At 37.0% G+C, this 13,431-nt stretch overlaps 1 protein-coding gene across 6 annotated transcripts in view; it reads left to right on the top strand.

The window, feature by feature from the left end:
* PTK2 (protein tyrosine kinase 2) overlaps window positions 1-13,431 on the top strand; it is a 437,298-nt gene that overhangs the window by 20,151 nt on the left and 403,716 nt on the right. The window contains exon 2 of one of the 6 annotated variants that reach the window (XM_078153766.1): window positions 10,990-11,052. The exons of the other annotated variants lie outside the window; for them this stretch is intronic. The gene's annotated coding sequence lies outside the window, so the exon portion shown is untranslated. The remainder of the gene's footprint in view (window positions 1-10,989; window positions 11,053-13,431) is intronic. 6 annotated transcript variants of the gene reach the window in all.

The following is a 13,431-nucleotide window of genomic DNA, read 5'->3' as shown; positions in this document are numbered from 1 at the left end:
GGACCCAGTTTCAAAACCTGTCTCAGACCCATGCCCAGTTGGTGGTTCCTCCTCTCTCCTTTTTAGATATATTTCATATTAATCTCTTGAGATTGCATCCCCCGCCTTTTCTAACCAGGACTGGAACCTAGGTCTGACTTTTAGTACAGTGTTTTTTTCCCCATTACCTGATATTATACTGTATTTTTCTAGTGGCTTGAAATTCTCTTTGATTCCAGACTTTCCCAGAGTTTCCCAAACTTCTTAAGATTGTAGACCCCCTTCTGTTTTCCCTGACTTAAAATCCCCATATGTCTCCGGTAATGTTTGGGTGGATGAAGCTTTCAGGTAATGAATCAGACACAAATTAAATGACTATTATGGTGATATTTTACTTCAAAAAAATTTGTTCTTTATGTAACCCTGGGGTTCTGTAGAACACAAATTGAAAATCATCAATCTGTTCTATATTTCCCTGCCTACTTGCAGAGCTATATACTGACAGTCCTGGACTGAAGAGTAATTATACCTATTTTGGACCTGACCCTCAATAGAAACTAAGAAATTCAAGTCATTGTTGTAGGGAATTCCTCTTTTATCAATATGGTGTTGCATGAGCTTTGCATTTGAATAGTTTTAGAGGTTTGTATGGAGTCACTGAGAGAAGTGACTCACCCATGTTCATACAGCCTGTATGTGTCAGAGTAGTTCCATGATTATTATTATTAATTTTAGTTTTAAAATTTTATGTAATTTTATTGGTGCCTTTTGTTTTTACATCACATTTATTTCTGAATAGCCCTCCCCTTTCATTGTTGTTGTTTAGTCATTTCAGTTGTATTCAAATCTTTGTGACCCCAGTTGGAGTTTTATTGGCAAAGATACTGGAGTGGTTTTGCCATTTCCTTCTTCAAGGATAAGAAAATTGAGACAAACAGTGTTTACCCTGACTTGCCCAGGGTCACACAGCTAGTGTGTCTTTGGCTGGATTTGAACTTGGACCTATGCCACCTAGCTGCCCAAGCCCTCCCCTCCCTAGATTCATTTTTAACAAAGAGTAAAAAAGAAAGAATAAAACCAGTGTAGCAAAACTAACCACATGTACTTGATCTGGAAGTGCGGTATATAAAATATTCTCTATGCGTATTTCTTAGCATTTTAAATAACAAGAGGGAGATACATTTTCTCAGTTCTTTTCTGAGGCCAAGTATGGTCATAATAACCACAGAGTTTCCTAGAAATACTGATGATGTTTGTGGATTCATCTTGTATCCTATTTTGTAGAAGCTAATCATTATCTCAGTTTCTTTGCTGCTTCCTTTAGGTTTTCTAAGTAAATTACCATGTCATCTGCAAATAAGGATAATTTTGTCTCTTTTTTTGTTGGCAGTTATGCCTTTTCTTGTGTTATTGCTATCTCTGGTATTTTTAGACCTGTCAAATAATAGTGGGAAATAGGGTATATTTTTGCTTTATTATTGTTTTTAGTGGAAATTCTCTTGTTTTTCTCTTGCAATTAATACTAGCTTTTGGTTTTAGATAGATACCTTTTAATTCTACTAAAAATGGCTCTTCTCTGCTTATGATTTTTAGAGTTTTTAGCATAAATGAGTATAGTAATTCATCAAATAATTTTTTATATGTTGATAAAATTATGTAATTTAGTTTTTTTATTTTTAATGTTATTAATTACAATTAATTGTTTCCCTAATTTTTGTATTGGTATAAATGTAATTTGGTTATAGTAAATTTTTTTTGATATATTGCTATAGTCTTTTTCTTGGATTTTATTTAAAAAATTTTTGCATTGATAGTCATTAGTAATATTCTATAATTCTCTTTGCTTTATCTTTCTCTGTTTTAGGCATTAAGACTTTTATTTATCTCATAAAAGGAATTTTAGTAGAGTGTTTTCATTCTCAGTTATTTAGAAATAGTTTTTGTAGCATAGGTTTTAATTACTCTTTGAATTTTGAAAGAATTTGCCAAATATTAGGCTTTTTTGGTAACAGTATTTTTACAGACTTAGAGAAAGTAATTTTCTAAGCTCATTGATTTACAAAATGAAATTAATGCTAATAGCAGTATTTATACAGCATCTTAAGGTTTGCAAAGCACTTTATAAATATATCATTTGACCATCATGACCACTCTAGGAGGTAGGTGCTATTATTATCCCCATTTTACAGATGGAGAAACAGGTTAAAGGAAAGGTTAAGTGACTTCAAGTACCACTGTTCTTATTATGCTGTGACTCTGTGTAAATATAGAACTTAGTCACTTTCTGCTATATAAAACCCTTCATCTGTTTGGGAGTGATTTTTAAATCAACTCTTAGACTCTTCTTCTAGGCTAAATTAATAGGTCCTTGGGAGACATGATGAATTTAAGGCTGAACTTTGAGTCAGGAAAACTTTGTTCATATCCTACCTTTTACATTTAATAACCATGTGACATGAACAAGCCAATGATATTATAGGTCCTCGGAATAAATGACCAACTTGTTCTATATTTCCTACATTTAATGACTTTTAGAATTACGGAATAACTTCACACTTATTAGATTGGCAAAGATGACCAAAAAAAAGGAAAGTGACAATTGTGGCAGAGAATGTGGGAAAACAGGCACACAAATGCAACTGTTGGTGGAACTCTGAATTGGTCCAGCCATTCTAGAAAGCAGTTTGGAACTATGGCCTCCAAATTACTAAAACCTACATAACCTCTACCCCAGTGATGCCACTACTAGGTCTATACCCTAAAGAGACAAAGAATAAGAAAAAAACCCAGTATGTACAAAAACGTTTCTAGCAGCTCTATCTTTAGTGGCAAAGAACTAGAAACTAAGGGACTCTCTGTCTTTTGGGGAATGGCTAAAGAAATTGTAGTATAAGAATGTAATGAAATTTATTATTGTGTGATAAGAAATGATGAAATAGGTGGTTTCAGAGAAAGCTGGGAAGACCTCTATGATCTGATGCTGCATGAAGTGAATGGAACCAGAAGAACAATTTTTTATAATGATAATACCGTTTCAAAGAAAAAGAACTTTGAAAGACTGAATAACTGATCAATTCAGTAACTAGTTATAATTCCAGAGGACTGATGATGAATCATGTTACCTACCTCTTGATGGATAAGTGATAGGCTCCACAGGCAGAATGAGATATACACTCACACACATATATCTATATGTATATATGTATGTATTCAGATAAAGCCATTGTAAGAATTTATTTTGCTTGACAATGTATATGTTATAAGGATTTTGCTTTTCTTTTTTCTTATGGAAAGGGCAAGGTGGTTAAGGGAGGATAGAGATAGGGTAGTCTCCCACTTTCCTCCAAAAGGAAGAAAAGTGTTTTTATGAAGGCATCATTTTTAAAAAAAAAGCATAGAAGAAAACAGGAGCACCAGAAAGAAACATAGACAAGCAGGACAGCTTTGAAAGAAACAGGTTGAACTTACATACTGAAAAAGAAAAGCATGCTTTACATAAGAATTCTGCAGTTTCTTATAGAATCCTGTTTTTCTCTTCTACTATATGTATTAAAATGCTCCTTTTATTTGTTGTTTATTAAGTTCAGAATGAAAAAGAAAACCACATATTCACAGTGTGATAGAAAGAATACTGCATTGTGCTTTGTCCCTTGTACTTTGAAATAGCGACTGACTGGGTATTTAACCTTGGGCACTGCACCTGATGAATATTAGTTCCTTATCTCTAAAACTTGACTGGATGATTGCCTTGAAATTATGCATCACAGAACTGGACAACATATTGTAGAAAGGTGCTGGATAATATTCCCTGACCTGCTACATTTTTTTTTTGAGAGAGAATCACAGGACTTTAGTTATTGTCTTGAATCTCTCATTTACTACCTGTGTGTGACCTTAAGAAAGTAACTTAAATTCTTTGATCTTTACTTTCCTCATCTTTAAAATGAGAAGGTTGCATTAGATTGACCTATAAGGTCTCTGCCAGTTTTGGATCTAGGATCCTATGGGTTATGAAACTCACAAGTTTCTATATCAAAGCCTTTAAAAAAAAAAAACCAAACATGCTACTATGCAATTTGGATAGAGTCTGGCTTAAAGAATAGAAACAAAGGGTAGGAATAATTTGGTACTTAACTAGAGAGGAAAAAATTAATCGAGGTGGGAGATTAGTGTCAGAACTGATTTTATTTGTAATAAATGATCTGAGAATGAGATTACACATTGACATTTCTAAGTTTACATATGGAAGGGAAGAAAGAAACAAGCATTTTGTAAAGCACTTAGTATGTGACAGACACTGTGCTAAGTGCTTTACAAACATCTCATTTGATCCTCACAACAATCCTGGGAAGTAGATGCTTTTATTATCCCCATTTTGCAATTGAGGGAACTGAGGCAGACCGAGGGTAAGTAAGTGACTTGCCCAGGGACACAGCTAGTAAGTGTCTGAGGGCATACTTGAACTTAGATCTTCCTGACTCCAGGCCTAGTGCTCTCTCTCCCTTGCACTACCTAGATATCTCTAGGCTGGTATTACTAGGCCTTCTTGGTTATTAAATCTCAAGCTGACTGGGATAAATTGCAAAAAAAAGTGTGACAAAGCTGTGTGAACAGACAGACATAAATTTCCTTGACAGGGCTGTTAAAGTAATGCATTAAAACAATTTTGTTGTGGTGGGTAGAGAGCAGGCCTCTGAATCAGGAACACTTCATTCAAGTCCCATCTCTGGTACATGTTGCCTCTGTGACCTAGGAAAGTAATTTAACCTTTTAACATGTTCCAGGTAACATATATTAATTTGCAGTGGTAGAGCCTGCCACTCTCCCTACCCCATTACCTATGCAAATAAAATCACAGATTCTGCCCAAGAAAAGTTAATGCACTAGAGAAAAAGCGTTTAAATGTAATGAAGGCAGCTGAGTTCTCTTACGTGTTTCCATGCACAAGATACTCTAATGCACTATCACAATAACCCAGATTTCCATGACACTTTGCGTTTCAGAAAGCCCTTTGCTCACAACAACCCTATGAGGTAGGTAGAGTGGAATACTTTGAAGAACCAAGCACATTTTTGTACCTGGACCTTCTAGTGTTAAGCTTATTGTACAGTTCAGAAACTGAGGCTTTAATAGATTAAGACAGTGGTGGGGAACCTGTGGCCCTCTAGGTCCTCAAGTGCAGCCCTTTGACTGAATCCAAACACTTCTGTGAAGTTTAAGGGTTAAGACTTCCTCAGGGTCAGATATCTAGTATGTGTTGGAACTAGGATTCAAACTCAGGCTTTCTGCTTCTTTTTCTACTGTACAATATTTGATTCTTCAAAAGGTAGAGGAGCCAACAAAGTTCTACTCTGGACCTTTTTCTCTTTAATAGGCAATGTTTGTATGGCTTCTCCTCATACCAGGTTCCAGCCAAACTGAGTTACTATTGTCTGTACAACTTGTTAAACTTTTCCCTCTGTGCCTAGACAAAAGGTGCCTTGGAAGGTGTCCCTCTTCACAGTCTCCTCTTGTAAAACTTCCAGCCCTCAGCCCAACTGCTACCCCTTTACATGAAACCTTTCTTGATCTAGTTGTTAGTGGTCTTAAACAATTCAACTCCCATCTTCTTCAGGCCTTTCTCTGAGATTACTCTACTTTACCCAATGTATATCTTGTGTGTATCTTAATGTTTGCATGTTGTCTTCCACCATTAGACTTTGAGCATGGTCAGGGACCATGACATTTTTTACCTTTGTTTCCCCACTTAGCACAGTGCTTGCATATATCAGGTGCTTAATAAAAGTTATTAACTGACAAAAAAAATAGGCGATTGCTGAAGTGGAAATAAGGGAACTTCCTGGCCCTCCAATGCCTTGCCTCCAAGCCACTTTTCCACCCTTGGTCCTATCTAGGCTCCATTTCCCTGGAATTCTATTACTCATAGACTACTTGGCCACTCCTAGATCCCTCTCACAGTCTTTCTGTATATAAGGTCCATCTTGTCTCCATTAAGATGCTCTGATTCTTATAATCTAGCCACTGCTGAGATTTTCACAATCCACCCAATAGCCAACGAATGCTTAGATTCATTAAGAGTCTGGCTGGTATGGCGAATCTTCAATAAACCTTGTGTTTGACTGAAAAAAAAAAGGAATAATGGAACTTTAGGGAGAAGTGACTATTCTCCTACAGTTTGTGATATAAAAGTAGAGGAATATAATCTCACAAATAATGTAGATCTGGGGAGAACAAATTTCAAGGCATTTAGTGGAGGATAGGTAGAATCCCATGGACTAAAATTGTATAGGAGTCAATTGAAGAAGAATGTGAAACTCTCAAGAATGGAATTCTGAAGATACAAAGGGAAAGTGTTCTAACGTAGAAAAAAGTAGAAAAAAATGGGAACCATCTCAAGAGATGGATATAGATGAACAGAAATCTCATGAAACACCTTAGATTTTATTTTATTTTTTAAAAATTTAAAACTTTTTTCCAATTATGTATAAAAAACAATTTTTTTCTTTTTCTTTTGAAATTTTTTATTAATTTTTTTTTGTTTTCAACATTTGCTTCCATAAGCTTTTGAGTTTTAAATTTTCTCCCCTTTCTTCCCCGTCTCCTTCCCAAAGGTGGTGTGTAATCTGACACAGGCTCTACATATACATTCCTTCACATTAGTCATGTTGTAAAGAAGAATTAGAACCAATAGGAGGAACCACAAGAAAGAAGAAAGAAAACAAAACAGAAGGAAAAAAAAGAGCAAATAGTATGCTTCAGTCTTCATTCAAACTCCATAGTTCTTTCTCTGGATGTGGATAGCATTTTCCATCATGAGACTTTTGAAGATGTCTTAGAACCTTGCATTTCTGAGAAGAGCTAAGTCTATCAGTTTAGTCATAACACAATGTGGCTGTTACTATGTACAATGTTCTCCTGGTTCTACTCACTTCACTCAGCATCAGTCCATACCAGTCTTTCCAGGTTTTTCTGAAGTCTGCTTGCTCATCATTTCTTGTAGCACAGTGGTATTCCGTTACATTCATGTACCACAACTTGTTCAGCCATTCTCCAATTGATGGGCATTTCCTCAATTTCCAATTCTTTGCCACCACAGAAGGAGCTGCTATAAATATTTTTGTACATGTGGGTCCTTTTCCAATTTTTATGATCTCTTTGGGATACAGCCCTAGAAGTGCTATTGCTGGGTCAAAGGGTATGCATGTTTTTATAGCCCTTTAGGCATAGTTCCAAATTGCTCTCCAAAATGGTGGAACAATTCACAACTCCACCAACAATGCATTAGTGTTCCAATTTTCCCATATCTTCTCCAGCATTTATAATTTTCCTGTTTTGTTATGTTAGCCAGTCTGATAGGTATGATATGGTACCTAAGAGTTGTTTTGATTTGCATTTCTCTAATTAATAGTGATTTAGAGCATTTCATATGGTTATAGATACCTTTAATTTCTTCATCTGAAAACTGTCTGTTCATATCCTTTGACCATTTGTCAATTGGGGAATGACTTGTATTCTTATAAATTTGACTTAGTTCTCTATATATTTTAGAAATGAGGCCCTTATCAGAGACACTGTTGGTAAAAATTCTTTCCCAGTTTTCTGCTTGCGTCCTAATCTTGGTTGCATTGGCTTTGTTTGTGCAAAAACTTCACAATTTAATTTAATCAAAATTATCCATTTTGCATTTCATAATGTCTCTATCTCTTCTTTGGTCATAAATTCTTCTGTTCTCCCTAAATCTGACAGGTAAACTATTCCTTGCTCTCCCAGTTTGCTTATGGTATCAGCCTTTATATCAAAATCACGTATACATTTTGACTTTATTTTGGTATAGGGTGTAAGATTTTGGTCAGTGCCTAGTTTCTGTCTTACTCTTGTAGAAACAATTTTTAACATTTATTTTTTAAAATTTTGGGATCCAGATTTTCTCTCTTCCTCTTTCTCCTCTCCCCTCATTGAAAAGGCAAGCAGTTTGATATGGATTATACAAGTACAGTCATGCAAAATATTTTCGTAGTGGTCATTTTGTGGAAGAAAACACAAATAGTATGCTTTGATCTGCATTCAGACCCCATCAGTTCTTTGTCTGGATGCAAAAAGCATTTTTTAATCATAAATCGGATCTTTGTGTTGCTGAGAATAGCCAAGTCATTCACGGTTGAACATTGTTCAGTATTGTAGTTACTGTGTATAATGTTCTCTTGGTTCTACTCACTTCACTTTGTATCAGTTCATGTAAATTTTTCCAGGTTTTTCTGACAGCATCCTGCTTATCATTTCTTATAACACACTAGTATTCCATCACAATCATATACCACAACTTGTTTAGACGTTCCCCAGTTGATGGGCATCCCCTCAATTTCCAGTTCTTTGCCAGCACAAAAAGAGCTGCACCAGATTGAGAAGGGCTTTAAAAGACAAGTAGAGGACTTTATATTTGATTTTGGAACTGATAGGGAGCCTCTGGAGTTTATTGAGTAGGGGGTAGAATTTGACTGGGGCATACCTGCATTTTAGAAGATCACTTTTGAAGGTGAATGTAAGATGGATTAGAATGAGGAAAGACTTGTGATGCAGGGAGACCAGCTAATAGGCTGTTTCAGTAATCCTAGTATGAGATGAATAGGGCTTGCACTAGGGTTTGGGCTGTAACTGGAGAGAAGGGGACAAATATAAGAGATATCTCAAAGATATAGATGACAGGACTTGGTAGCAAATTCAATATAGGGAATGATTTTGAGTGGGGAGTCAATTATGATCCTGACGTTTTGGAGCTGGGATAGAAGGAGGGTGGTGTCTTCATCCAAAATGGGGAAGTTAGGAAGAGGGGAGGGTTTGGAGATAAAGATAATTAATTCTGTTTTAGACATACTGAATTTGAGATGTCTACAGAACATCTAGTTTGTGAAATGTAAGAGGCAGTTGGTGGTATGAGACTGGAGCTCAGGAAAGAGGGTTGGATATATAATGCTGGTAGTAATCTATATAGGATAGTTGAAGTCATGGAAGTTGATAGCCTCACCAAGCAAGAAAGCATAGAAGGAGAAGAGAAGGCTAAGAACATGGACCCTAACCTTGAGAAAGATCAGCAAATAAACTTTAGCGAGAGCAATCAAGCAAGTAGAATATGATGAAAAGGGTCACAAAAATTAGAGAGAAGAGAGTATCCACCAGAAAAAGGTGATCCATAGAGTTAGGCTGCAGAGAGATCAAGAAGAATGTGGATTAAGAAAAATCTGTTGGATCTGGCAATTAGGAAATCTTTATTAACTTTGGAGAGAGTGACTTCATTTGAATGATGAGGTTAGAAACCAGAGTGCAGAAGTTTTGGAAGAGATTAAAAGAAGAGGAAGTGGAAGCACAGGTTATAGGTGACTTTTTCAAGTTTTAGCCACAGAAGGGAGGAATGATTTAGAATGATAACTAGCAAAGATGATTGGATCAAATGAGGGTACCTGAATGTGTTCTAAGATATCTGAGAACCAGCCAGAAGACAAGGAAAGACTGAAGATTAGTGGGAAAGTGGAAATGATAAAGGGAGAAATCTGAAGAGGATGGGATAAAATGGGATCACTTGTGCATGTATAGGAGTTTGTCTTGGCAAGGAGAAGGCCTACTTCTTCATGTGGTACAAGGCTTAAGGAAGATACAGTGGGGTAATACATTTGAGTGAGGTGAGATTAGTAGAAGGAGAGAAGAAGGAGCTCTTGGTGAGTGGCCTCTCATTTTTCAATGAAATATGAGAGAAAGTTCTCATCTGAGATGGTGAAAGAATAGTGTGCCATGGGAGGCTTGAGCTATGAAAAGATTTGGAATGTTTTGGTGAGGGGGATAGTGAATAGATTAGGAAGGCATTAAATGATGCCTTGCTGTAGTGAAGCTCCATTTGAGGTTATGTAGCATATATTTGCAGTCAGTGTGGTTTCATGATTTTTCTCTAGTTCATTTCAGCAGCATGGGAATAGCAGCAAAAGAAGCGGATGGTGGGAGTAATCCAAGTTTGGGGCTTGACAAGGTGATAAGATAAAGGGACAAGGGACTTCAGTGTAGAGGATGGAGTAAAGTTGAATTGACTTCACCAAGGGTTCAAGATAATACAGGGAGAGAGGGGGAGAGAAAAAGCATTTATTAAGTACCTACCACATACCATGCACTGTGATAAATGCCTTTTGTTGTTGTTGAGTCATTTTATGTCTGACTCTTTCTGACCTCATTTGGGTTTTTTGTTTTGTTTTATTTTGTTTAAGATGGTTTGCTATTTCCTTCTTCAGCTCATTTTACAGATGAGGAAACTGAAGCAAACGGAATTAAATGACTTGCCCAGGGCCACACAGTTAAGTGTATGATTTGAAGATTTGAACTTAAAAGGATGAATCTTCCTGATTCCAAACCCAGTGCTCTACTACACCATCTAGTGGCAAATGTTTTAAAAAGACCTAATTTGACCCTTACAACAAGCCTTTGAGGTAGATGCTATTATTAGTCTCATTTTACAGAAGAGGAAACTGAGGCAGGCAGAAGTTAAGTGACTTGCACAGCTAATAAGTGTTTGAGGCCAAATTTGAATTCATCTTTCTGACTCCAGGTCCAGCATTCTTAATCTATGTACTGTGCCGTCAGCTGCTTTGAGTTGATGGCTTGGGAAAGAACTGAAGATAAGGAGGTAATGGAGAAGATGAAGGGTGGGGCTAGAAATCTTAACACTGATGGAAACAGAATGACAAAAGGTTATGGTCAGATGAAAGAAATTTAGAGTTCATGCACATGAGTGTAGAATGGTTAAGGGTGACAGTAGTATTCCTATGAAGACCACCCACCTTTTTAATGACAGTGTTCTGTCAGCATTGCTATATGGCAGTAATTAAGTGACTATACACAGTGGAAAAGTTTATTGTGGCTGGTAGCAAGCTAACTGGTGAAGAACTTTGAAGTACAGGAGTAAACATGTCATCAGGGGATCTTATGGTTGAAAGAGAATCGAGTCTTTTCTTTTGTTCTTTTGTGATCTAGGTGCAGGGAATGGAGTCTGATTTGGCCTCAGAGCCATGGGGATCTGGAAAGCCAGGAATGCAGGTTGGTGTTGTAGCCAGTTCCCTAGTTGCCTTTAACAGTTCGAGTGTGGACAGCCCAGCTAAAGCTGGTACTGCACTTTTTGGACTAGAATTTGGTGGGATTGATGCTTTGTTGGAACTTCTCTCTTCTCTCCATTCCTAGAAACTGAGGTGGCATGGGGAATTATGGCCAGAGATGCTGGGGAAAATGTTTGTACATGTATTCTTGCTGTATCTTGAAAGTAAATATCCCTTTGTAAAAGCTAAAACAAACAAAAACCTGTTAGCTTTAGCCCACCTATTCTTAAAGTGAGATTTTTTTGGATTCTAAATTTGTCATCCAACATATTAGCTAGCCTTTCTGACATAGTTATTGTTAAGTTTGATAAGCATAACTGTAATGAAAACATATTTACATAGTACTCTGAGGTTTACAGTCTTTCCCTTACTTGTTTGAGTCTCACAACAATCGTGTGAGTTTGGAAGCACAAACATTGTTTTGATCTAAGTCACTGGCAAAAATGCTAAATACAACAGTATTTAGGATGGAGCTGCTATGGTCTTTCTCCAGGCTTGTGCTCTCTACGTGTTACTTCTCTTTCCCTTTGAGATTGCCTTCCATCTACTTCATATATACCTTCTATATAGTTGGTTATTTACATAATGTCTTCTCCAATAGAATGTGAGCTCCTTCAGGGGGAAGACTGTGTTTTTTTGTCTTTCTTTGTATTACCAGGGCTTAGCATAGTTCTTGGCACATAGTAAGCACTTAATAAATACTTATTAACTGACTTACTGATTGGGGCAGGGGTGGGGTGGGATAGTCAGAACTAGTTGACTGATTGTACCCTAACTTCATTATCATCTAGTCTGTATCACTTCATTTTGTCCACAAGGGTATGTTACAATAAATGTCAGATCATTTCTAATGTAATAAATACATATTGAATAAATGAAAAGCTATGGCATTCCTTGATCTCCCAGTTTAGTAAATCTTCCCTTCCTGCCAAGGTTTCCCCCTCTCCTGAAAAAAAAAAAAAGAATTGACATTAGGTTTTAATGACTTGCTCTGTGGAAACCCATTCTGCTCCTGGTGAATTGAACTTATTTAGAGAAGCTAGTTTCACTAAGAATCATTTCTTGACTGATTAGCATAGATGACTGTTCAATTGCTGTAGCTTTTCTTGTAATTCTGTTATGTCCTGAATAGTCAATAAAAAAAAAATTGGTTTAATCAGGTAGCATAAAAAATGTAAAGAGTATCCTCCTCACAATTTCTGGGCAGAGTCAGCTTATAGTGCATTGATTTTATTCCTCTGCTAATGACAGTAAAGCATGATAAACACTTTAAATATGCAAATAAATTGGCAGAATATTAAAAATACAGAATCCAAAACAAAATCATTTAGAAACTGATTATGCTTGCATTCTTAGCTTTTAATAATAGCCTTTTAATTGGTCTCCCTGCTGCTTCAAAATCACTTTCCCACTTAAATTCATTCTCTACTCAGGGTCTAAAGCTCTTCACTAGCTGCCCTCTTCCTACCTTTCCAATCTTTCACTTTACTGCCTTCCATGCAATGTAGTTTCCAGCACTTTTGAGCTCTTGCGTGTGACCCTTGATCTCACAGTTCTTGTGCCTTTGCACTATGGCTGCCATACCTAGATGCCTTCTTGACTCTTCTGCCTGATGTTTTTCAAGACACAGCAGTAGTGTGTCTATAGCTATAGCTACCTTCTCTGGAGGCCCTTCCAGTCTACTTAGTCATTTCAACTTTACCTTCAGTGGTTATATTCTGCTCTTTTAATTTATATTTTATAAAAATCTTTGTCTGCTGTATATGTGTTCTGATCAGGAGGAAAGCTCCTTGAGAGCAGGGACTGTCTTCATGGTTTTGTTGTCTTTGTGTCTGCAGCACTTAGCATAGAGCCTGGCACATGTTTGTCCTTCATTTTCGAAGAGGACCAGTGACATCATGATGTTGGGGTAAAATAGTGGATGATGAGAAATGACTTGCACGCAAATTTGGTTTAAGTGAGGCAAAGTTGCATTAAGTCATCAGCCTCATTCTGTCTTCTGGACATGACGATGTTACAAGGAAAGTCATAAAAGTCCAGTGGCAGGGCAAAAGTCAAGATGACTGGCAATGCTTTGAAATGCAGTGGATGACCTTATTGTCTCTGATGTCTGACCAAGCTCTAGGTGCTCCGAGGTGCCTGCTTCAGCTGCCTTCATAGCCACTGGAACAAATTGTTCTCATCTACCCATTCTGCCATGAGAAGTCTTCACATGCTTGTAGTTGATAACCCCCTAACTCACTGATGTGTTTGAGGCCTTTTGGTTACCCTCAACTTGGTTTAGCCTGTCTGCCGGGCCGGTTTTATCAGGGTATGGCCCCTG

Source organism: Phascolarctos cinereus, unplaced genomic scaffold, assembly GCF_003287225.1.
Source record: "Phascolarctos cinereus isolate Bilbo 61053 unplaced genomic scaffold, phaCin_HiC Scaffold_4;HRSCAF=312, whole genome shotgun sequence".
In the NCBI taxonomy this organism is placed as follows: Eukaryota; Metazoa; Chordata; class Mammalia; order Diprotodontia; family Phascolarctidae; genus Phascolarctos; species Phascolarctos cinereus.
Note: the sequence above shows the minus strand (reverse complement) of the source record. Positions and strands in the feature narration are given on the sequence as shown.